General features: G+C 45.8%; 1 long non-coding RNA gene across 3 annotated transcripts in view; it reads right to left on the bottom strand.

Annotated features, from left to right (window-relative positions):
* Positions 1-2487: 2487 nt before the first annotated feature.
* LOC130145896 (uncharacterized) overlaps positions 2488-25864 on the bottom strand; it is a 60260-nt gene continuing 36883 nt past the window's right edge. The window contains exons 2-5 of one of the 3 annotated variants that reach the window (XR_008820722.1): positions 25456-25562; positions 24178-24306; positions 11987-12220; positions 2488-2924 (exon numbers count right to left, since the gene is read on the bottom strand). This is a non-coding gene — a long non-coding RNA (uncharacterized LOC130145896). Of the gene's footprint in view, positions 2925-3825; positions 6047-11986; positions 12221-24177; positions 24307-25455; positions 25563-25864 lie in introns of those variants that run through there. The other 2 variants (XR_008820723.1, XR_008820724.1) reach the window with 2 other exon arrangements.

The raw sequence follows: 25864 nt of genomic DNA, 5'->3' as shown, positions 1-25864 counted from the left end.
ATTTCACTAACCACGTACGTTTCTACAGGCTTCACCCCGTGGAGAATACCAGCAAGATGCTAGTGCAACCCACCAGAAATGGACCTGTGGGAGCAAGTAAGAGGTCCTGCCATCTTATCCTGGTCCAGGAATCCACTTTCACATGATTAATTATTTGTACTGTTAAGCAAACATGAGTGCTTTTAGTGCACGCTGAAGAAGGGCTGCTCTTCATCAAAAGCAGCCAGCTTGTTTATTTCTTTTTTTTTTTTTCCCCATTGTCTATTTCGGTGTTTATAAAAAACAAAGTTGAGAGCTGCGTGGCTGTGGCATCCTCACAGCAGCTGGCTTGCGTGTAAAGCCTCTACATCAGCCAGAAAGACATACCAGGATATACGGTTTATAAAGCATTCCCAGTGGGAGAAAATACCCTTTGGTGGTAAGGCCAGGCCACTGTCTTCGTGCCTGTGGTGCACAGAGGTAGTTCTGTAAGTTGGCTTCAAAGAGGCCAAAAGAGCAAGGATGGCTGTGATGGAAGAGCCCACAGATACTCAAGCAAGCAGACCCGGTTAGAAATGTGCAGCAAGAGCCACTGACCAGCACTCCAGCCGAGAGCTGGGAATAGCGGCTGCACTTCACCTCAGATTCTGCCCGTACCCTCCTTGACAGCACCCATCCTAAAACCTACAGGTCCTTTTCTCTGGATCCTCCCACCCTGCAGAGAAAGAAGGGTAAGCCAAAGTCTGCCTGTGAGTCCCCTCTCCCATGCTGACCTGTCCGTGGGACGGTAGGAATACCTATGTAGTGTACCCAGAATTTCAGTCACTGGGCTTTTTCTGAGCATGCACACATATGCTGCTAATACTCTGCACTGGATTCCGATTTCCAGTTCCCTGCTACCTGAGGAAAGAGAGGGAAAATAACCACCAGTTTGTTATACCAAGAGCTAGCCTGATTTTCACTGTTCACTTCAATAATTCTGAGCCTGTTGTTAAATGGAGTGACCATTTAGCAATTCTGATCACCCAAGTTCATGGTGTTGGAGTGGTTTCATAGGCTGAGGTTGGTTTCATTTTGTTGTCTTTAATAATAAAAAAATTACGCCCCTCCCCAAACCCCTTTCAAACCACAGCAAGAATAACAGACTCCCTCTGCAAAATACTAGCCAAGAAGCACAGCACCTCATAATATGTACATATATCAATCTGATAACTCCTGAAGAAATAAATATAATCTAGAAGAGGAAAATTAACTCACTGCTTTAAACATATCAGTAATATAAGCCACAGGCTAAGCAGGAAAGGAAAGAACAAGCTCAACACAAGCTAGGAAGAAGGGGGAAGGAGGCAGAAATGTTACTTTTGCAAGGGATCTCATAACATCAATTACGGATAAAGCATCAGGAAAGGGGTGTTAACAGTGGCAGAGCAGACCACAGCAAAATACCACTATGCAGGTTGAAAGGAATGCATTTTCCGCTTACTATTAGCAGCAGGGACATCCACACCCCTCCACCACCACCACCACCCCTCCCCACCCACACCCCTTTATTTTTTCTTCCCAAAGCAGCCTTGGCTCCTCCTTTATTTTGGGGAAGCTGCTCTGAGCCCCGCTTCATTCTGTCTGCTCCCCCACTACATGCCCTGTCCTCCCTATTGATTTCCACGTCCGGTAGAGCAGGTCCCGTGCTGGAGGACTGCAGAGCAGACCCCCCCGCCCCAGCTCCACAGGGAAGGAGGCCTAACACACAGCTTTACAAGAAGCAGCCCATCTTAAAACTGGGCACCTGTTAGTGAGGCAGCTGCTCTCAGCAGGTCCCCTCTTGCTTGGAACCACTTTTTTTCTGTTTAGATCTCAAGAGGATATGCTTAGCCACACTCAACTCCAAATGTCAGGGGTAGTTGTACAGTCCTACCATACTAAGAGCAGGGATACAAACTTTTAATGGACACTGCAATAAGAGTGGGGAAAGCAGCACTATACCACTGTATTAAGAGTACTGAGCTATGCAGACAGCCCCGAGACAGATCTCTGCATGCTCCCAAATAAAAATTTTCCTGTGCTAAAGGGAGAGCTATTAAAACTATCCGAACTTGAGCAATACTGGGCAGCTTGTACTTTTTTCTTTCCCTTTTTTGTTTTGTTTTGTTTGTTTGTTTTGTTTTAATAGCTGTTTACAGTCCCAACTTTTTCCTTAATATTCTTTTTTTGGCACAGGACTGATTACACCTGATGCCTGAAGGAAAGTGGGAATACTGAAAGATTAGGAATACTTGAATTTATGGCAGGATTAGCTAGAGTTTTATCCTTCTTGACACAGAGAACTAACATGAACAATCAAGAAGGACATTCCAGCCCCATTATCTCCTACTCCTGCTATAAAGAATGCAGAAATAAACGATTGCACACACAGACAAAAAAAGTTTATGACATTCATTTGAGATATCCCTGGGGCCTGTTACGAGAAATCAGCATATTTGGTGAATAACTCCACAATAATTCAAAAAGTATTTTATAAAAGAATTAAATAAACAAGAAGTTTAATTCTCCTCTTGCTTACACCAGTTTTACATAAAACAACATTAATGAAAAGAGAACCAAACCCAAAGAAAATATTTGGTTAGATCTCATTCCACTGCCAATGAAATTTACCACTGAGCTTAATGGAGCAGGACCAACACCAGAAATACCTACATCTGCCATACAGCCGTATCATTCAAGGCTCTCCTCTGATGTTGGTTGATGAAATTAGCATTTTTGTGACCAGAATGAATGGTTCAGGTGCTAATCCAGTGCAGATTTCCTTGGGTGACCTTGGGCATGTTTCAGTTCCCTTTCTCTGAAGCAGAGATAACAGCCCCAACACCTTGGAGGCGCTTGGGGACACATGTTCACAAGTCTGCCACAGACTCCGGTTGTGTTAGTGATGGATCCCGGTAAGAATCCTGTAGGAGGGAAAAATAAAACATGGAAGCATCAAGAGCCCATTTTCATTTGGGAACCGTGGGCTCTCAGCACCGCAGAATGCCAGCCAGCCACACGGTCTCTCTCCCTAAAACGATTTTCTTTTAGGCTGGGAACTGGATTTTTTGAGTCTTTGCTCCTACAGCGGGCTTGACAATTTAAACATACAGACCAGGTGATCCAGAACAGCGGTGCTCGGGGGTCACAGCAGCGGTTACATTTCAGTAGGAAACACTCGCTCATTTAAATCTCGTGTAATTACATCACAGAAATGCTGCAGAACAAGCCCTTGCCTGCCCCTCCCCGCCTCCCCGTCCTCTGCAGGCCCATGCCCTTGGCCCGGGCGGGGTGAGTCACCCCCGGGCCGCAGCCCCCCCCGGGCATGAGCCGCTCGGCGGCCGCGTCCCGGCCGAGGTTACCCGCCGGTGCCCCTCGCGCTGTTGGAGGACGAGGCGGTGGGGACACCCTCGCGCGGGGCGAGCCCACGGGGCCGGCGCCCGGCGCCCCGCTCGCGGCAGGCGCGCTGCCAGCCGCCCCCCTGCACCGGCAGCCCGCGGGCAGCGGCGGCCCCAGACGGCGCGGCGGGGCGCGGCGGGGCGCGGCGCGGCGGGGGGGCGGTTTCCTGGCGGGGGGCGGGGGGGCCGCCGTGCCGGGGAGCTCGGGGGAGGCTGCGCCGGGGGTAGCGTCCCGGGGGGGTTGCTGCGGGCACGGGGGGGTGGGGCTGCAGGCGCCGCGCTGGGCGGCGGGCGGGCGCTCCCGCGGCCCCCGGTCGGAGAGCGGAGCCCCGGCCGGGGCAGACGCGGCGCGCCGAGGGGGCGGCTGCGACTCGGCGCCTGTGCGGCGGGGGGGGCTGGGCTCTGCCCGCACCAGCGCGGCCCCGCGGCGTCGGTGCTGCGCGCCAGCCGGTGCTGCCCGCCGCTCCGGGGCTCTGCCGGGCCCCTCTCGCAGGGGGGCGGCCGGGGCCCGAGTGCAGCCGCCCGCTCTGCTCGGGGCAGCCCGCGGCGGCCAGCCCGGCGCTGGCGGGGCGCACCGGGAGCAGCGCAGCCGTGCCAGGTGCGCAGGGCCACGGTCACTCGTGCTTTGTGCCGGGCCCGCCGCAGGTCTGGCTTTGCACCACTGCTAGCAGTGTGCAGTTCAAATCACTGGAGTAAGCAAGAAATGCCCGAGCCAGGCGTTTGGCTGGCGGAATACGCTTTGGGATCCCTGTGGCATATGGAAAAGCCCGGAGTGCTCCTTAATAATGGCTGTAACACTGATGTATCTGGAGCAACACCGCTCCAAAGGGTACCCAGCTCGGCCGAGACACAGACCAGAAACAATCTGAGAAAGAAATACACTTAGGAAGGTAGAGCTTCCCCAACGGCTGTATTTTCCTCCCTCTTTTTTTTTTTTTCTTTTCAGCAAGCCGTCACAGTTCCCCCTTCATGGTAACAGACTGTAGCAGAAGACACTAAGGGAAATTCATTCCTCCCTGATATTTAAGGAGATGAGGTTGATTTGTTGATACCCTTACATTTTTATTATTCCTCTAAAAGTGCTGAAGATGCTTAACAATCTACCTTTGAAATAATGAGGAATAGGACGGGTTTTGTACTGAGTGTTGCCAATGGTTGAAGAATTGTGTCTCCATGGAATTGTGTCTGCTCCAACTGGTTAAATTTAAAATGACAATTACTCCATATTTTCAATACTGAAAATTGAGCTGGTAGTTTCCATGTTATGTGAAGATGGTGCATATGAATAGAATCAGTGCTACTGCATGTGTATCGGACTCTTGCATACATGAATCCTGTAACAAAAAGCCTACTATGAGGGGTTAAGAATATTCTGCACCGTGAAACATTTATGTTCCTCCTTTTCAACTCTCCAGGCCTTTTGGTATTGGCTGTTTTCACCAAATTCATTCCCAGACAAAAATAACTAGTTTGTCCTCCGTCAAACACTAGTGAAGAGAATTGAGTTATGTTGGAGGCATATTTATCACGTGAAATCTCTTGCCACCAGCACCTGAGCTGAGCAACTATTTTGTTAATAATAACTTATACATAATAGTTCAATACACAGAATTTTCATCCCAACATGCAAATGACTGTATTATGCCTCTTGCATGGTGTCTCTGTAACTTTTTGTGCTCAGACTTTATCCCTTCTTTGTTAGACGTTCACTCTGCTGCCACTGATACAGGCAGGAATTCACAAGGTATGACTCTGATGCTTCAGCTTTTTTAAACATGGCATTGATGAAAAACATTTTTGATTGCATATTAATAGAAACTCTCTGCTGCCTCCTTTTCAAATGCTGGCTACTGCTGGTAATAACATGACAACACCTCAAAACTCACTGATTACTTATAAATTACAGGTTTGGATGATAACTCTGTTTCACTCGAGGATGTTACATACTGTAATGATCCAACAAGAGATGTCTTTTGTGGGTTGATCAGTGCCCTTAGTTGTCCCACTTAATTTGCATGTGCCTCTTTAAAAAAGCAGGGTTTGCAGGGTAAATGACGTGTACATATTTGACAGCATCCTCTGACCAACACCAAGGATTCAACTTTGGGAAATCACCAGTGTTAAAATCATGAGCTTCTATAGCTTTACTGGAAAAGGATTTACTGAGGCTGGGAAACATTGAGCAGTACCTGGTGGGATAGACAGGACACTGGAGAATAGATAGCTCAAGTCAGGATTGGGTGCAGCCTGCTGGTGACAGGAATAAGTTTTCCTCATCACTGTGACACAGGGTGTAAAAGAAATTAAGGGGTCACAGTCCCCTCTGCCTCCCTACTAAAGCTGCTTTTAAATGCATATAGGCATATGGAGCTTATTCCTTTACTTTCATATTGTACAGCATCTTTTTGTCTTTTATCTGTCACCTTTGGTAGATTTTAATTATTTTTTTATACTTTTTTTGGTAAAAAATTTTTAAGTTCTCATAGAAGTAGAAACAACATGACAGTTTCTACAACATAATTTAGCCAGTAATAAAGATGGGCAACCTATGCTTTAGAGCATACGCATAGACCAAAATGACTTAAATGGAGACTATTTACGTGTGTTTGAAGGGCAGGTTTCTTCTTTCGCTCTGTCATTAGCCAAAACTGAAACAAAGATAAGAGGCATTGGGTTACTGCATATTTTCGTAGCTGCAGTGGTGCAAGCTATGGACTTTGGTAATTTGTTAGATGCATATTAAATATGCATGACAGTAAAAAGAAAACATTGAACACAAATATAAATTTATCATATACTAGCTAATCCTGTAGCTAAAGAACAAGTACTGAACAAGCCTGTCCACCAGCTTGATCAGTGACTCTATCATTGACTTGTTGAGTCCCAATAATACTTCTGCATCTTTCTCCCATTGTGGGAATGACAATGAAGATTTACTGGAGGAGTTGAAGGAGCTTCAGTCCATCCTTCAACCCAAATTTCCACAGCCCTCCCACCTTACTGGCAACTTGCATGTCCTCAGTGCAGGCTCTGGCAATGGGCCTTGCGGTGCTGCCTCTTGCCTGGGAGCTCCTGGAGCAGGATGGCTGGGTGCATGCAGGACCATGTGTGTCTCCCCAGCTGCAGCTCTGTGCTCACCACCCCACCCCCATCCCATGAGTCAGTCTGGAGGTGTAAATGTGCCCCATTGCCTGGCCTACAAAGGTGGGTAGGGGTGTTCCTGCATTCCCCAATGTGGTCACAGCTGTGCTTGCATTCACATCAAGGCTGCATCAGTCTCCGTAACATCCTGATTCAGTATGACACATCCTAGTCATTGAAAACTAATGGAGAAGTCTAAGGCTATTTATTTCAGTGCCTTTTCCCTGAAAATTTTGTCAAAAATCTACATGTTTCTGTGAACTCTTTCGATTTTTGACAAACTCTCACTTTCAATGTTACTCAGAGCCTCCAAGAAGTAAGCCCAGCTTTGTATCACCAACACACCGAGTTGCTAATTTTGCATTTTAATTGACCACAGGAGCAGTCCCCTTCACTGTTACTGAGCTACGTATACAGAAATGCAGAAGAGTTAATGAATACATAGGGTTCCCACTACATCATGTGGAATTTCTTGCCTTTATGCTTTCTTTTGTTTTTTAACACCTTTGGACCCGTCATCTCTGGCACATTGTAAAGGACTGCTGACACTTCCCACATTTGCTGTCCAGTACTTTGGAGATTTACAGCCGTGATGGAAAGCAATCTTAAATGGAAACGGACCAAAGGGAAGGGGATATCAGGTCTAATTGGAAAAGCATACACATATATTTAGAGCTGACAAGGAGGGGATAAACCCCACCTATCTGCGGTAAGCAAAGATGAAATTAAACTGAAAGAGACTGAGGGGAAGAGAAAGAGAGGAAAAAAGGAAGGAAGAAAGAAAAGGAAAAAACCCCAGACATTAACTTTGGTCCCCATCAAGCCAGCAGCTTTAGTAACACTTGACTTTCATCTGTGCCAGAAATGTGCGGCACCTTCTGCCTGTTATCTAGAAAAATTAACAATAACAAACCCAAAATAAACCCCCCTCTTGCCTTCTCAGCTCAGCTTGGAGGAATGGGGTCCAGACAAACTGCTGGAGGGAAGGAAGCCTTTTGGAGTCTGCATTTTATTTTATGAGGTGTAAGTGAGTTATTTTGATTATGTTGGCAAGAAGTGAGAAAAAACCCCTTTTGGTAGCAGCTCTGTCCCCTCTCTACCCACTTCTCCATGTACATGTGCACTCCCAGCACCCACTGCCACATAATTTGGCCAGCAAAAGCTCACAGAGGCAAGTCTACACTGGTGCCTCTGCATTTTGTGGTGTTTGACTGCTTAGATGGGAGACAGAGAAGCCTTTTTTTTTTTTTTTTTTTTTTTCCAATCAAGGCATGAAGGTAAGGAAAGGAAGGGGAGGAGTGAAAAAATGTGCAAATCCCCCAAGTTTTTTTCTCCCTACTTTTCGGCATTTCTCTCAGGGGTTTTCATATGAATGAATGGCATTCTTTTCAAGCTGCCTTGGAGCTCCATGTATGTGGTGACAATGTGGCTGTGCTGCTCTGTAGAGAAAGTGAAGGGCAGTATCTGCCAGCTGCGGGACCCCAGAGAAATCAGTGCTCCTTCCTGACATCTCATACCTGCCACTGGGCAAGTAATGGGGAGCTGGGAATCCTGGGGTTTGTTCTTCAAGCTGTCACTAATTTTTTCTGTGAACCTTCAGTCATTTAACTTCTCTGCTCATCAGTTTCTTGATGACTTTTCATCTACCAGCGAAAAAGGAAATCTGAGATGAACCTGATGCATGCAATGGAGTTAAGTAATTTAAAGTCTAATTTTGGCAAAGATCTCAAATATTGACCTCATTGCCTACATGGAAGGGTGGTTTTGTATGTGAATGTGTGTGTGTATGCATAATTCTATATAAAAGGATAGTCAGAATGGGAAGTTATTGAAGTGAATGTACAAGCCGAGATCAGAGGCAAATAGCCTTGCCAAGCTGAATGCCAGAGGCACTAAACAAAGGAAGTTAGAAGTGGTGCTTTATCTCCAAAGGGCATCCAGAGCACGGAAGATGGGAGTTGTGGTGCTGCTCAGATGGTTTTCTTTTTAGCTTGAATCTTCTGTGTTCTTTTCTACCATGGTTTTAGAAGCATTTACTACTTACGTGCTTGAGACAGCCCTTAATTCCCTTCTTCTCTGTGCTTTGAGACTGTGGAATCACCTGCTATGCAGATCTCATGTCAACAACATGTCTCTCCTTTGCCTAATGGTAACTGAGGAAGCAGAGAAGGACAAAACTGTATTTCTCCATAGTGAAGCCAATACAAATAAAACTTGAAATAGGAATTTATCAGCATCTGCCTCCCTTCTTGGCACCGCAGAGACAACTTAGATGGCTTTGAGACCTTGCAGAGAGCCAGAAACACTGTACCACCACATTCCCTCCCTGACAGAGATCCTGTCCTCGATAGAAACCTTGGGAGGGTTTCTATCTTAACTTAAACCTAGAATGGGTGTGAAAAAAACGAGATTGGAGAGACCCCACAGAACCCTCCAGAGGCTCCCAGACTCATATAAACCAAAAACCTAGCACTGTTCCTATTGTAATTAATACCAGAACGTTGCTAAAAGCAATCTAGTATTGAGCAAGAGACCTGGAACTCCCCATAGAACACAGAAAGGGAGATCAGACTTCTTCCTTGGCCACCTGCTGGGGAGGCAGAAGAGGGAGCACAGAGTGTGTATGAACAACTTGGATTCTGCCTGCGGGATCTGTGTGTTCCCTGTGGGACGAGGCTAGGGAGCCGGCTGAATGTGCTGCTCAAGAGTGGGGCAAGGCTGATGCCAAAGGAGAACACAAAGATTAGTGCAGGAACACCGAGCCTCAGAATGGATGTGTGGAGACTGCCACATGAAATACAAATTTCTAAAGTGTGATTGAGCCTCCATCTTCTGGGATGAGATAGAAGAAAACAAGACTAAACTTTTGTTGTTTTGCATGTCCCCTGTGAAGTCTTCTCACAGGAAGGGCAGAGGGAATAAGGAGGATAAGGGCTGAAACCAGGCAGTTTCCTCAGCATAACTCTATGGATTGACCCTGTAAATTCAGCTTAACTGCTTGTGTTTAAGGCACCACCCGAGGGGAGAAAAAAGGAGGGAATAACAGAGTTCTGGAAACTGGGGGAGGGAGTAAAATATCTCATGAAAGGGAACCCTCCCAAGCTGGAAGAAGTGGGAAGCAAGAAGGGGGAAAGTGTCGCCTTCCTGAGACGCAGGGCAGAGAGCAAGTGGTCTGAGAGTGAAGTGTGGATGTGAAATATGGCCCTGCAACAGCTGTTTAGCACATTAGCCTGTTGGTGTGCAGGCTCCCATCCAAGAGCTTTCAGTTAGAATCCCAGTCCAGCAAGAGCAGAGAGACAAATGCAGCAGGGTGGGAGTCAGCCCTTGCAAGTTGTAAACTGTTGCAAAGATGCTGCCTTCTTGGGGACAGCCTGGATGCAGTAGTGATGGAGAAAGGGAAGGGAACAGGTTCTCAGCTCCCCTTGCTGGATGCTAGAAAGGCCTGCAAGAGGAAGAATAGTAATAGTTGGAATACCTTGGACTTCATCTGAGCCTGGCACAAAAGGAGGTTTTATGCATTAAGATATTCTTGGCAGGTGGTCAGGCAGTACTTTTTGCTTTTCACTCAACCCTCTTAATGGTGACAGGGTTTCCAAGGATGATGGGAAATGGTGACACAGAGGACACCTGCACTGACTGGGTCTGATGTAACAACAGAGGCCTCCATAACAGAGCAGATGGAGGGCATCAGTTTCAGTGAACACAGCCAGCCTTTCCAACCCACTCCCACAATATCATACCCACTCAGCTCTGAAAGCCTGCATGCTGTTGTGCATATACTGCAGGAGCACCCAGCCAGCAAAACAATTTCTTGCTATTAAAAGGCCCTGGGACTGACCTGGTGTTCTGCTCAAAATGCTGCTGGAGCTGAAACATATTAATAAGGGTTGCAAATTCCAGGAAGAGTCAAACATGCAGCAACTCTGTCAAAGCCAGCAGGCCCATCAGAGTATATAGCCCATGGAAACCAACACCTTGCAGCTAAAATGCAGTGCTGGAGTGATGCTGAGTCTACACTTTCCCTGAGGTGAAAGAATGGAGTGATAAAACAGTCAGTTCACACCTTCAGTCCATTTACAGAATAAGCCTTGCTGCTTTCAGACCTGAGAGCAGGTCAAATTTGAAGCAAGTAGCGAAACCTTTCCCCATGGTCCCTTTAGTCTCTGGCTAACAGCTCTGTAATCCAGGAAACACCCTGCCTCCAAAGCCTGAAGTTTAGATCTCAACACTGGCAGCAGAAGTGCCTCAAACTGATCTCATCTGTTAGGACAAGGATCAAAGTGCTCACTTGCTGCATGATCTATGGGGGCAAGTCACTTGACCTCCAGATGCAAGTCAGCCAGCTGAGCTTGAAAAGCACTTGGAAAAAACCTAGCATTGCAGAGCCATTTGGAAAACTAGATGTTGAGTTGGAGCACAGTTTTCCAAGGGACAGAAATTACAGCAATGGTAAGGTGCAGTTCCCTTACTGAAGGGCACAATAATGACATCAGCTCTGCATGCCCAGTTGTCCCCATCCCCATTCTGCACTCGAAAAATACCACTCTAACTGGTTCAATATGATTTCAGACATATGTAGTTTAAACTACATTCAGCAGCCTTACAGCAGGCAAGGGTCAAAACTAGCACTGGGCAAACCTGAACCAGTACTGAACATGGTGCTCCTGCTTGCTGTCAGTGGTAAGTAATTTCTCTGCTACAGACCAGTCCCCAGGGATTTATTTTCTTGAGACTTCTCTGTATTATGGAAATGAGCTACCTACTCACTAGGTGTTTTACTGGAACCACTTTAACCACCAGGCATTTCTTTTCAAGAGCAAGCACTTCTGCGAATGAGACATAGATTACCAAGGGCTGCCTGCCCAGTAAGCATGTGTGTGGGAAGGGGAGTACCCCTTTAGCATGCTTAGTTTTTCAGATCTTCCTCAGGGCACATTGTATGTCAAAAAGCAGACTCAACGGGGGAGAGGGAGTTTGAAAGAGCAAGGGGGAGGCAGCAATATGAAGGCTTTTTTCACTACTGTGGCAGGAAATGGAAACAGTGCTTTCGCAGGAAGAGTGAGAGTGATGGAGCTCCTGGCTGCACCCACCCTGCAGGAACAGCAGAGTCAACTGTGAAAAACCTCACACCATCTCCTTGAGAGCGCTTGTGTTGCTAGAGCAAGGACTGCTTTTCTGGCTCTGACATTTGGCCTGACTGTAAATGAGTCCCACTATTTCTCTTAATGCTGCTGTTCCCAGTGGTGCTAATTATACATCTCTACAATGGGGTACAGTTCAGCCCCATGTTAACTGATATCAATTCCCTCTAGCTGTGCATGACAGTCTGTGGGCAGAGCATATAAGGGCGGCCTGTACCCACTTCAGTTTCCTGTAAAGCCACTACGATTCACACACAGATCAATAAAAGGTCTACAAACTTAGGTGGCACATGCTTTTCAACTTACCTTCTAAATTGTTCTTGAAGGGCAAGTCACATCTCACCTCAGGTTCACTGGATTTCAGCTTAGTGTTTATGCTGTAGGTCCAGGGGGTCTTGCTTTCTGGAAGAGCCATCCCAGTCTTTTGTCTCGACAGAAGCAAAAACTGTGACAATATGCAAGGCTGCACAGCAGCATGAGCCTTGACTACCTGTGGGCACAGCAAGAACATCCACTTGCAGAGGAAGTGAGGGCACAGGTCTAGAGCAGGAAGAAGATACCATGTTTTGTCAGCATCGTCAGATGAAGGAGAACAATTGTTGCAACAGCAAATGATCAGCTGGTTTGATTCATGCTTGAGGCATCAACACAGATGAGAGAACAACAGGTGAGAAAAAAGCTGGGTATAGCCCAACAATCAGAACTAAGACCTTAACAGTTCTATTTGCACCTTCTCTTGCTAAAGTGTGTGAGAAAGTCTCTTTGCCCACCTCTTTCCCTCCAAGACTCTTGAAAAAGGAGATGGGTTAAGGTGGAGATATTTATGAGCAGCCATTTGTTTATGTTGGAATGTTTAATTTATGGGCAAGGCACACCTACATGTGGACTTTGAAATCAGAAGGAAGAAATAAATAATAGCTGCATGCCACCATTCATGCACACTTTTTAAGAAAAATTCAAAGGAAGGGCCTATCAAACGGAGCCTTACTCTGTCCACGCATTCAAGCCTTTTGCTCATGTGCGTTCCCATCTTTTTCCAAAATCTGTAGCCTTAGCAAGAGAAAACACACCATCTTTCTAACAAAGGTCCAGGTCTTCCCTCAGTTTCATCTCTGTTGGCCCAATTGCACTGAATACTGCCCAGAAGCTGCAGCCTGCAGCTCACCTGAAGATCAGTAACACTGCTTCACCCATGCATCCCCAAGACCAGGAAGTTAAATAATAAATGCCCTTCAACCTCCCTTCTTCATTCAAAATCAGAAAGCACTACTAAGTAAGTGTTCTCCAGCCCTTTCCAACAGATAGGTAAATACTCTTAATCGTAATTCATGTGCTGTGCATGTTCACTGACGTGACTCCGTTGGACTTGCCACCTGTCTCTGGAACTATCCTTGATACATTGACTGTGGAGCTTTGGCCAGACCAGGGCTTAATTTCCTCATCACTTACAGCACTGTTTCTCCTCTGCTTGTCATACAAGCTTTTGACCAGCACAAGAGCAAAATAGGGCCTTTCCAGTTTCACTTAAGTCCTGTCTGACCTGTTTATGGACTGTCCAAGCATTTAATGTAATATGTATTCCCACTGATATCACTGATGTTCAAAGAACTAAAACATGACTGTACACCCTTAGCTAGATGAAAGGATTGTATGTATGTATGGTTGGTTTTTTTATGTCCATACTCCCATCTTATTACTCACAGCCACGCTTGGGTACATTTTAATTAGCTTATTACTTTTTATCTCAAAAGACATGACTGAAAGAATAAAAATGTCTCAAAACATACACAAGCTTTTCAAAATCTCCAATGATTAAATTCCATGCTGCTCCAGCATCAGGAATTTTATCATGGTTATATTTCCTTTAGATTCATAGGTGCTTGCTGATCTGATTAATTCTTTATCTTTCTTTCTAAATACTCAGTGAATTGTTGCATGTCCAAGTGCTCTGAATTCTTCCAGACATATATGGATTTATTTTGATCCCTGACATTTATTACTTTGGAAACAACAAAGAAAAAGCTAAGAAAAGTGAGAGGGCTAATCAGCTGACTATATTGGTCCCCTTTCAAAATCAGGACTAGAAGGAGAAAAAAAACTCAAGAAAATGATTCAAAAAATGAAAGCTGGGAAAAGGTGCAAAAGCAATGAGACCTGGAAATAGATTCTTAAATGTCAAACTAATTCACTCTGAAACAGCCAGTGTTGGTAGCCTCTCAACCCGTTCCTCTATTATACATTTTGTTTGAGTAGGTACGCATACTCTTATGTATCTTCTCAAAGCAAGCTCAGTGGCTGTTCTTTCAGTTTGTAGCTCTTCACAATGTTCTCCCAAAGAAGCTCACAACTTACAGCTCTCTGGGATGGATGGACAAAAGTTTATTTACTTCCCTGCAATGTGTACCGCAGAGGAAACACATCAGACCTCACACACATGTGCTTTTCTCCTAGACCTGGATGAAACCTGATTCATGATCTAACATGAGAAAGAGTAGCACAGAATGTCAGCAGCCACCCCATTAACGGTTTTCTAATCTTTTCAAACCTGCACGCTAATTTAGCCCAAAAGGCCATTCTGTGCTGAGGCTTTTCTCCTTGAGCAGTTTGCCAGATGCTGTTGAGGCACGTTGGTCCAGTGGGCTTGGGATGCCCCAGCCCTGGGAGCATCCAGACCAATCTGCCCTGCCTTTTTCATTTTGTTTGAGGGACCAGTGGCTAATGTAAAGTGTGATATCTGATGAATCGGCAGGGCTTGAAATACAATCAGTGTGTGACTGGGACCGCTACAGCGGAGAAGAGCCACTACTTCCAGCTTAGCAGTTCATGTAATATGTGGCCTAGAAAATATAAAGTTCAGTTGAGACTTCTGTCCATAACCTGCACTTAGAGCCTGAGAGGACAGCCAGACTTAATTAAACATGCAGTCTTACATTCACTTTACCAAAACAGAAGGCTCAGCAAGAGCTAAAACTTACACACTTACTCACAGGATGGTATCATTACAGCAGGAGAGCTTCTGCTGAAGATACAGTACAGATGTAGCTGTGCCAAAAGAGTAAGGTGGATTCTGGAAGACCATAAACATGGAGGCTGTGTTGCCCACAGAGCAGGGGAGAAGCCTGAAGAGAGCAGGAGAAACTGTCTCCCAGGGTACAGTGTGCAGAACAGGGTAGGAGGCTACAATGTGAACATTGTCTCTGTTTGTACAAGTCAGATGTTGGACTTGTGATCCGTGAGGCTTGCCTGGGGTCCCACAGTACCCATTATTCAATATTTCCACTGAAACTCTGATGAGTGGTAATGGTGAAGGGAGGTGAAAGGACATAGGAGATAGGGGCAGAGAGATACAGAGAGAAAACTAGAAATACCCCTCCAGATGTGATCTCAAAACAGGATCTCTCTATCCTTTAGCAGAGCTAGCCAAGTATGACTGATTGTTTTTCCATCAGTCTTTATTTAAGCCCCCAAGAAGACCTAAAGACAGAAAACAAAACATACAAAAACAAAATAAAGAAACAAAACAAGAAAGGCATCAGCAACTACAAAAAAAAGGAAGAGGAGGGTGGGGAGTCTACTCAGCGTTGACAGCAGATATTCAGTGCTGTTTGAACTTCATTGGTGGTATGGTCTCACATTTCTAAAGCTCTTGACATAGGCATTGGCTCCAGGGGTGAGACCATCTGCATCTCTGTTTTGCTGGGATTACTTCCATGCAGAGGGCCAGGAAAGGGAGATGGATTTCATCAGAACTGCCTTCTAAAATTCCCATCCTCTCCTGCCCCACCCCTTGCCAAGAGGAAGGGATGGGAGGGCTAATGTGATTTCTAATTCTAGTCTCATTTTGGTGCATTCTAGTACCAGCCAACAGATGTATCCCAGCAGCATTCAGACACCCTTCTCATAGAATGAGACACAGTACTTAATTTGGCAGCCAGTCTCACCCTATCTTTCTGGGACAGTATAAAGGTGGAGATATTTAGGATCAGGAATATTTGACCTGGATATCAAGAAGCACTTCCTAACAATACCAAACACTCAAATGAAGGAAAACCTGACTTACCCATTGAAGACATGAAAGAGTTCACTGAGGTTATGGAACAAGTTATAGTGAACATCATGCCATGTCAATGCTTTTTGCTAATATTGGCCAGCAATTAGCTTAAACCATACAGTCTGGATTTGAATATGAACACCCCCTAAAGGTATGTATTTCTGAAGGATTAGGGGCTTGGGGCCACATACTTCCTCAGTACCAACTCCACAAGTAGCTCATTGGCCCCATTTCAGAGATTAAGCAACACATACACAGTTAAGAGAAGCAAGACAAAACTCTGCAACAGAAATGGGGTCCAAACTCCTAGCAAATTGTGGCATTCATCTCACAGCAGTTGCCACTGAGAAAGGCAGGCTTCTTGTCTGTAAGAGCAACATTGCAGAGATAGGAAGGAGTCTACTGCATTAAGTGTTGCACTATAATCCTAAGGCTAGCAGTGCACCACCCTGCTTGCTGTGCAAGAGCAGTTGTCCACATAAACAGACCCATTAAATCTATCGGTTGTGTCTGTCATTGGAGATTTACCTGCTTGCAACACTCAGAAATAGTGCAGTCACCTGTGAAGCAGCACATTGCCACCGTGGAGGCTGGCTGCTAACTGTTTGTGTTTAGTCATAGTTCTGGTCTCACCTGCAAAATGAAGGATGTATTTCGGGTAAAAGCAATGGCAGCTTGATACCCCAATCTGCAGGAGTTGCTTTGGGAAGCTCAGTTTTGGGCTCTGTTACTATTTATCCTCATGAATCTGTGTCACTCCCATTTCTCTGTGCCTCAGTTTCCCTGGAAGACTTAATTTCCTTCACCTTTGAGGACTTAATTCAGAGGGCTCCTTTTAGACCCCTGTCTTCACCTTGAAGGACAAAACATTATATGGCATGTATCTCTATGACACTCTCAGTTGGCAATGACAGATTAGACTCCTCTTCTACTCCCACAGATGGGCTCTGGAAATCTTACATCTTTGGTTAGAATGGCTGCCACAGTCCATACACTTACTTAGACCCAGAATTTAAATGGCTGCCACAGTCCATACACTTACTTAGACCCAGAATTTAAGATTATCTCCATTACCTCCTGCAGAGTCACATCTCAACCCGAGAAGTCTGTGGACCCACCCACTCCTTGCTGCTGATGGGAGAGTATCACATCTCGGATGGTGGAGGGAAACACAGGTGTAATTACCAGTGTGTCCACAGCTGACTCCATCTTGTTTGTCCCCACTTATATCAGTGGAGGGGGATGAGGACTAAAGCAGAGAGAGAACTCCCTCTCTCTGCTCCAGTGGTACTGCTTTTAGATCCTGACAGTGCTGCTGGTGTTTACTTCCTCCTGTGCCACCCTTCCTTCCAGAACTCTTGCCATCCCCACCAAGCTACTCCATGGTGCATCACTAGCATACAACAGCCATAATTGAACGTTCAAGGGGTGGGAGCTGCCCGTGTATTGCTGGCCTGGAAACTGGGAAGGAAAGCATAAGCTAACACAAGTACTTACTGGAGAAAAAAAATCTGCATTTTTTTTTGTTGAAAAATATCTTGTTGAAAAATATAGAGCCATAAGCTTTGCTCTATAGACATGCTAATTCTCTGGGAACCAGTGTGTGTGTGTGTGTGTGGCTGCTAACACTTGCCTCTCCTTTGGGGGAACAAACAGATGGCTTTTTATTTGTGTGTTGGGTTTTTTTCCTCTGCCCTTCCCTTGTCATTCTGGCTGGTGAAGCAGATCTGCCCAAACCTCCCTCTCGCCAGAGGAGCTGCAGCAGCCCTCTCCTGAAACAGTCTCTGGATGGAAAATGCATAACTTCACTCTAGCCATGGGGCAAAACCCCCACACTCACAACATGCTATCTGGAGCCACAACAGTCAGGCCGATGGGAGGACCCCCGGCTCTCTCTGTTGCTACTGCACTGCACAAGCAAAGCCCTCCGAGCACTGACCAAATCCAAATCTTGCACACGCACCCTTTCCCTCAACAAAATCTTCCTTCCCCATTGCACATGTTTACTCCATCCCCGTCTTCATCCTCAAGTTCGTGCCTGTTTCCATTTCTGTCCAAACAGACATTCAAACTCCATTCACCCTTACTTCTTGCTCCTGGCAGATCCCACTCTGCAACCTCATGATCACAACTTTCCTTTCTCCATCTTGTGTTTCCACATGCCACACACCATAAACCTCTTATTTACACCTTTGTATATAGTCAGACAGTGCTTTTCACTCCACACATCATTTAGATACCATGCTTCTCTTCAGATTCCTATCAATGAGCCCTGCCATACTTTATTCACAAACCTTCCTGCCTGTGTTCACTCTCTTCTCTCTCTGTGTTCACTATCTACTCTCTCATACATTCTCCCCTATTTTGCCCTCACTAGCTGATTACCTTCCCATGCATGTACCATTTACCTCATACAAAGCCATTCAGCTTCTCATGCAGGCGGCTCAGGCCTGCAGGACCTAGCTGTCGCTCACCCTAGTGATTTAAACAGTTGGGCACTACACCAATTGTAGAATCTCTCAGCCCTTCAGAAATCCAGAGGATGTATCTGTGAAGTCAGCCAGGTTTGAGACAGCCAAACTAAACTATACCCAATCTCCTGATGCAGTTAGCCAGGAAGCCTGCAAGTGGTAAGAGCTGAGACCAGAGCACCCATCCCTCCCAGCTGATTTTCCCTAAAGCATCAAAAACTGACCAGCACAGGAATGGAGGCAGAGAGAAAACATTTCCCGTTGTTCTCCTTATTTGTAAGGATATTTTTAGCCTCTCCCAAACTACTAAAGAAGGTGACCTCACCATATTTTTCTTGTCAGCTCCTCTACTCACACAGTGGTTAATACCCCAAGACCCTCCCAACACGCTTTAATTCTGGCCAACATCATATCAAAACCAAACAAGCTGTTCTTTAAAAGATTCACCAAAGCCTATTGTCATGGCAGCAAGCTTCAGACCAGATGCCTGAGGCTAGTAGGGGTGGGGAGAGGAAAGTGAGAGAGAGAAGGAAGGGAGGGAAATTTTGGAAAGACAGGAAAAAAGAGAATTGTCTTGAGACCCAAGTCCCAGATTGCGAATCAGAATGCCCAAAACTCTTCTCCCAGCACTGGCAGCAATTCACTGCAAGGCCTCAGGCAATTCACTTCCTAGTGCCCCAGTTTCCCCCATCTAAAATGACAATGAACATCACTCCTACTTAAGGCAGAATGAAGGTTAATATTTGAAGAGTGCTCCAAGACATTTTTCAAAATATTATTAGCAGTTTCTGTCGCTGATGCCTTGTGGGAAAACTGTGACCAAGTGATATATGGAAACTGAACATTCTCAAGATGTACCAAGGCCAGCTTCCTTGCTGCTTAGCTTGTCCACATTCTGATGATGCTTCAAATAATATGCGTATGGAGATGTATGCTTGACTTGTATACTGTTTGCTGACACTCTGAGAACGTGTGCACAGGCATGCACAAAATGTCAGAGCTGAACTAAGTTTCTGATTGTTCACCCATTCTCCGTAATGTCTTTCATGCTTTTTTCTTGATCCCCTCTGCCAAAAAATCACCTGCAACACATTGACAAGACTGAGCCAAACCAAAGTGACAGGAAGAGGTGGAGAACTTTTACTCATGCCCACAGGCTCTGCCACAGCTGGAGCTGTTTTATGGTAGTGCATGGTGCAGTTTCCCCATTCCTTGCAGGCCTGAGCACCAACACTGAAGGAAAAAGGGTTTAATAAGAGCTCTGGCTGCTTTGCAAGAGGGGATTCACATTTTACAGAAGGAAAAGCAATGCCCACTTCACAGCATGAATGCCACGCTTGTTTCACTGCTACAAACCACCCTACATAACCACCATGGGGGGAAGAACACATTCGTTCTCCACCTCACACTGTGTGCAAAGGAGAGGCACCGCTAAAGAGAGGGAAATAGAGCACAGGGCATAGAAAAAATCTTCTCGTGTCAGAGACTGAATACTCAAGAGCCGATGTCCATGCCCACCTGTCAGCTGTGAGGAGGCCTCACGGGAGGCCTTCTAGGAGGAATGGTCTTTGAACTATCTCAGCAGGATGCTGGTTGAGGTGGGAGCAGAGAGGGAAGGTGTGAGACCTGCATCAGGTACCTGCAAAGCACCCCACCCCTACTGAGCCCAGCCAGGCTGACTCCCTGACGTGTCCCGTGGCCCCACAGGCCCACCCTGGCAGCCCCCTTTCACTGGGGCAGGCAGATGGACAGGCACGGAGAATGGTGCAGGAAGAAAAGAAGGGCCAGAAACTTATTTCTGGGAATCTTAGGAAAGAGGTGACAAGGGAGAAGAGAAAGCAGTACCTGACAAAGTCCAATAGTATGCAGCAATGAAACAGAAAAAGAAAGGAGCTGAGTGAGGTGATTTTTGGGCTGCTGCTGATTCTGGGGAGTCCTGCAGTGTTTTATTTTCCGCTTGCAGCACCCAGCAATCTCGGATTCAGTCACAGACTTTCCCCCTTGCCCTCAACGCTCCCCCCAGGGAGGACTCTTGGCCATGGCTGGGGGACAACCCAAACTGTCACACAAACAAGAGGTCTTTCTGGTAACTGCCTTCCTCTGTAGTTTTCCTCTTTGACATGCATATTCCATTCAGAGAAACCCTGCCTCTCCCCTCCCACGCTCTCACCCTGCCATCTGGTTACAGTTTGCACCATGACGCGCTTCCTGTGTGGTTTACTTGCTTTTTTTAGCCAAACCCAAGAGAGGGAGAGAACCTACCCTGTTTGCTTTGGGGATGAACTACCCACCACACACACACATTTACTTCATTTATTATAGGGGGTTTGTGTGGCAGGTTAGGGGAAGGTTGAGTTTTCATTTGGTTTTGGGTTTTTTGCCCTCAAGAAGCTAACAAACAGCATCTGCTGCAGGTGATGAAAAGCTTTATGAAGCTGTTTTTGAAAAACATTCTCAGGTGATAAGGTGATGTGATCTAGCAGTTTGAGTGCAGGGGAGGACAGGGGAGGGCATAGTCAGAGCACCTGGCATCTACGGTCACTCTGTGCCTCAGTGTCCCCAACACAGGAAACAGGACTAATATATGCTGGTCGCAGGAGCACTGGTGAGGGCCTGACTTCTGTAAAGGGCTTCATGCACAAAGCATTCTAGGGGTGCTAAATATCTGTAGCGCTTACACCCCTGAGTTACTCAGCAGGCACAGAGTATCAAAGACTGCCAACTCTTCACTGATTCAGGCCAGTAACACTCAGATTTTTAAGGCTGAAGGGCATCCTGATGACTTCCTACTTTTCCAGTCCAGCTTAGCTTGAGAGATGAAGCTACAGTGAACCCACAGAGCCTGTCCCAGACTACTGCAGAGAGCCCAGCAGGGAAAAGGACCTAAGCTTCCTAGCTCCCAGACTAGGACATACTCACTCCTCCAAGGTATGCTGTATTTTAACAGCAGGCACACAAAGAGAAGCTTTAAGAATTGCTTTGTCCTGAGTTTTGACCCCTGACTTCTGCAATCACTAGACATTCCCACACAGTTCATACTCCAAGTCTCTGCTCTTACACAGCCCGCTATTTCTCCAGGAAAAACGCAGATCCTGTTGGCTTTCATCAAATACGTTTACAGCTTATACAGTCATTTGCTAAAAGCCTTCCCCTTCCATGGTTTACCCCATCTACAGAAGGCCCTTATTACAGGAGAGAGACTCCTCCCCTTTGGATAGATCCTTATATAAGCACAGATGACTTCACAGTCATCTCCACTTTCACTAGGTGGGAGCTAGTCCCACAGTCCAATGTATTTCTGCAAAGGGATGCAGGTCTCTTGCAGCTTTCCCTAGCCTACACTGTGATTGGCTTCATGATTTCCGGCAAGCACTTCCAACTTTCTCTGGGTCACAGCCACTTTGCAAAACGTGTGCATGTGCGTGCACAGTCCATTAATTCTCTTTGCTCCAGACTTGATTTAATTTACCATTAGGCTTGGATGAGTAATTTTATCCTGCAACACAATTCAAGGTGATAGATGAGACCACAGGCAGGTGATAGCCCAGGCCTGACTCCCTCCTTTGCTCTCCCTCCTGAGAAAGTGTAGTTGGCCAGGTTGCATGAAGAGATTTTCTGCCTCTCCAAAGTGGGGCTTCCACTGGGGAGAGCCAAGGAACAGAGATTTAGCTCTCATGAAAGGCTGGAAAGGAGGAAGGGGCAGGGGGAGCCGATTGAAAGACTCACTGAGCTGAAGCCCAAGCAGAATGGTTAGGATCCAGGAAACAGCAAAATCAGAGCACCCCCTTTCTCCTCTCAGGTCTCCCCTCTTGCACAGATTAAATCTTAGTAGGCCAGTCTTGCAAGAGAGATGTAATTTCATATTTCCAGGGCACGTGTGTGTGCGTGTGTACACCAGTCTGCTTGAAATAAGGAAAAAAGGAAGCTGGGGTTACGATGACACAGGATCAGACTTCCACTGAAAACTCCTCTATGTCCACTCTGCTGGCAGAAAAGTCTCTGTCATCGAATGGGTGGGGCCTCAGAGTATGCTTCACGTAGCCTGTCTGCTATCGGATTAATGAAGTACAAGAGCAATTCCAACAAATAATGGCAAAGGTGTCCCCATTCCTTTCCCAGGCTGACCTGGAGACCCTGTTAATGCCAGGTGATCAGGCAGGGTCTGCACCAGGATGTTGCAATGGGGAAAGGCTCATGTGTCAGTCCTTTCCAAGCTGAAATGCTATCTCCCTTTCAAACAGGTGCTGGCACCATCTCTTGAGACACAACTGAATAAGCACTGTCATTCCAGCAGCCAGCTGACAGGTTACAACAGTACATGAGAGCCCGCTTATGCACTCAGAAGCCTAAGGTGCCCTTGCCTGCAGTTAACACTGGGGAAAAACTGGATACATCAGCCCCACCAGCCTGGAGCAAAGTGGGAGTGAATTGCCAGTCCAAATATTGTTCACATCTTAGTTTTGTTGTGCATTTTAGTTCCACTTACACTTGAAGTACAGAAAGAGTCAGTACAACAGAACGGACATTTAAAAAGGCACACCCACTCAACTTCTGGACGGGAACTCAAGAGACCCACTTGTTAAACTACATGATGTGTAAATCATTACTAAACAAGAAATCAAGGAACTGGCAGAGCACAGAAGAGAGGGAGAGTAAAATCAGTGCCTGGTATGACTTTCTGGCATTGGCTCTCTGCACTGTATAGGTGGTGCTGGAGTCCATTGGATGCAAACTAGAAGTCCCAGAAGTTAAAACCAAATAGGGTCCTTGGAAGATAGACTGGCAGAGGGAAGAAAAAAACAAAGTGAAGGGGCACGGAGTTGCAGCTGAAAGTCGAAATGTTACCTTTTGACTTTGGAAATAGGTGAAAGACTCACTGCAGAAGAAAGATTAGGAGTGGTGGGCAGGTCCTAGGAGGCCATCAGGGGCATGTGCTAGCCTCTGCGAGACAAAGGAACAAAACATGGACATGTGGGCCATGGCCTCACATGCAATATGTTAAAAGCATCACCCTGGAGTTGGAAGTAAGGGTAATGTTGTGGTATAGCAGATGGCAAAGTAAGTTCAATAATCTTCAGATTTTCAAGTGGAATTAGATACTGGCATACTTTGCTATCCATAGCACATAAGAACTACCTTCTTAAGTGTTTCTTAACAAAACAAGTGTGAGGCTTAGATGGAATGGGACCACTGTAAATAGGGGCTTTTAACCATGATGTTTTCAGGAGTAACAATATACCACACACACTAACTTGGTCAACATACTCCTTAAGGAGCATGAACCATAGGTAAGTGTTTTCTAAATATTATCACTTGCCCATGGTGCATGGGTTATGAGCTACTAGTTAACTGTGAGATGATAAACAAAGAGCCCAAACTGCATGTTCTGTGGAAGCAGCCAGGAATTCATGTTCCTGTTGGTTGCTCTGTATGTTGTTACCTCAAGCAGTCACTCAGTACGCTACACCATGCAGGTGAGACATAGCAGGTGCTTCTGATAGCATGTAGTCACATAGTCTCTAGAGAGTACTCATTCAAACCAAATTAGCCAACCTGACTGCTCTCTTCAACCTGAATGATATTCCAAGGAGAAAAACATTGCATCTGCAGCAAGACCCTAGGTATTATGTAATCAAAACATTGATAATGATCCAGTCACTGTTTCCATTTTTTAAAATTCTTCTAAAGACATGTCTTGCACCATACCTTTGAGTCATGGTTTCCAAAGTAAGTTGTCATTTTGCCACACATTTAAAAGGTTGTGTTTGACTGCACACAGAGATATCTGTGCCAGATACAGACACTCCAGAGTGCAAATACAGGTTTTAAAACACATTCAGAGACACTCTTCTGTGTGCTTAAGCACTCATTCGTACATGTAGGGCTGAGTACATGCATGATACACAATTGTGCCAGATGCACAGAGGTGAAATAATGCAGATACCTATGTAACATGCACACATGCAAATATGCACCACATCTTGAGACACATGTTCTCGTTCATCTGGACATACATATCCTTTCATTTGCTTTGTGCTTCTCAGCTTTTATATCACAGAATTATTGGTACAGTATCATCCTACAGTCATTGGCCTATCAAATGTCTGTTAGGGAGACAAGAATGACAACAACAAACAAATGACAGACACTCCTAAGTTGCAAAGCTCTTTTCAAGTTCCCTCTGCACATAAAGAAGCATACAAACCTGTCTTAATACCCCAACTCGTACTATGCCTCGTATCAGCAAGGCGTGGGCACGTGACAGACATATACAGGGAGGTGAGTGCTGCCCCATTTTATAGGTGAGGAAGCTGCTGCAAAGAACTCTTTAAGGTCTTGTGTAAAGTCGTTCAGATAATTATTTGGTAGCAGAGGCAGCAATGTTAGCTGCAGTTCTAAGCTTTGAACTTCCCTTCCCTTATCCCTCAGTAGTGTCACCTCCTCAACCTGCAGCACCATACATTCATGACTGCTTCTGAGAGGCATATATGTGTGTGTGTAATCAAAGTCAGACACTCAAACCTTTACGCAAAAAAATATGTGCACGCGTTCAAACACCCCACCCCCAGCTGGACTGTTTCATCAGGTAGGTCCCACCCATTACAAGGTTTTATGCCTGTACATAGGTGTCTCAGCAGTGCCCACACAACAATCCCCCTTAGCACGCAATCTTTAAGACTACAGACACAGCTGGGAGCACCATCCCTGTTCATACCACACTACATAAACCGTAACTGCAGACAGCCCTTCAGTGTTATTGGGGATTACCTGTTTATGCCCTGTGTTATCCTCTGAAACCAAACTCTTAGTTTGGGACCAGTGTGGTTGTCCCCATTCCTTACCCTACAGTGCATCTTATGGCCACCTTGGGAAAGAGTGGTCCCAAGACATAGTTGCACAAGCAGTCCTGGGCTAGCTTCTGTGTTTGAAACATCGTCCAAAATGCTATTCCTTTAATCACAAATAAGAACTACAAGATCCATTTGATAGAGAAGAATCCCCATCTCTTTACATTTTAACAAAACCCTAATATCAGCAGGTCTCCTGCCTACTCGTCCCAGGTTATGTGATTCCTTCTGCTTCAGTGACTGTAGGAGTGGCCTACACCATTACTTGGGAGTATTCCAGAGCTTATTCACTAATAATGTAATGAAGTCTGAATCTCAGAACTCCTGTATGGACAGCAGCATATTCCACCCCTTGCCCATCCAGACCCCAGTTACAAAGTGTATAGTAGCCCCTTTCCACAGTACCTGCTTCATACCAGGAGTGGGGGAAAGTTAACTCCAATTTTCACACAAAGAGAGTGTCTTGTGGTTTTTTATGCAATGTGGAAGGCCTCCGATTCACCTGAGTGGATCTGAAAAGAGAAGACATGATATAGTCTTCAGGAGCTGCTCCATTTCATTAATAAAATAGCACAGGGAATTATTCCCTTTTTATGCCTATATTTTTGCTTGCTTTTCTTTTTCCATTTTTACTGCTGAATCATAGACTATCCTTTACTAATACCTACCCTAATTCTCTGTATTTTACTCTTCACTCAAATGCCAACCCTTGGTGATGTCTAGCAGCAGAACCATTAGTACCCTAGTCCATCCCACATTGTCTCTCTTGCAATTAAAGTTGCAAGGAAGGGCAAGCTCTGAATTCTTAGCACTC

This window comes from Falco biarmicus, chromosome 3 (assembly GCF_023638135.1).
Source record: "Falco biarmicus isolate bFalBia1 chromosome 3, bFalBia1.pri, whole genome shotgun sequence".
NCBI lineage: Eukaryota > Metazoa > Chordata > Aves > Falconiformes > Falconidae > Falco > Falco biarmicus.
Note: the sequence above shows the minus strand (reverse complement) of the source record. Positions and strands in the feature narration are given on the sequence as shown.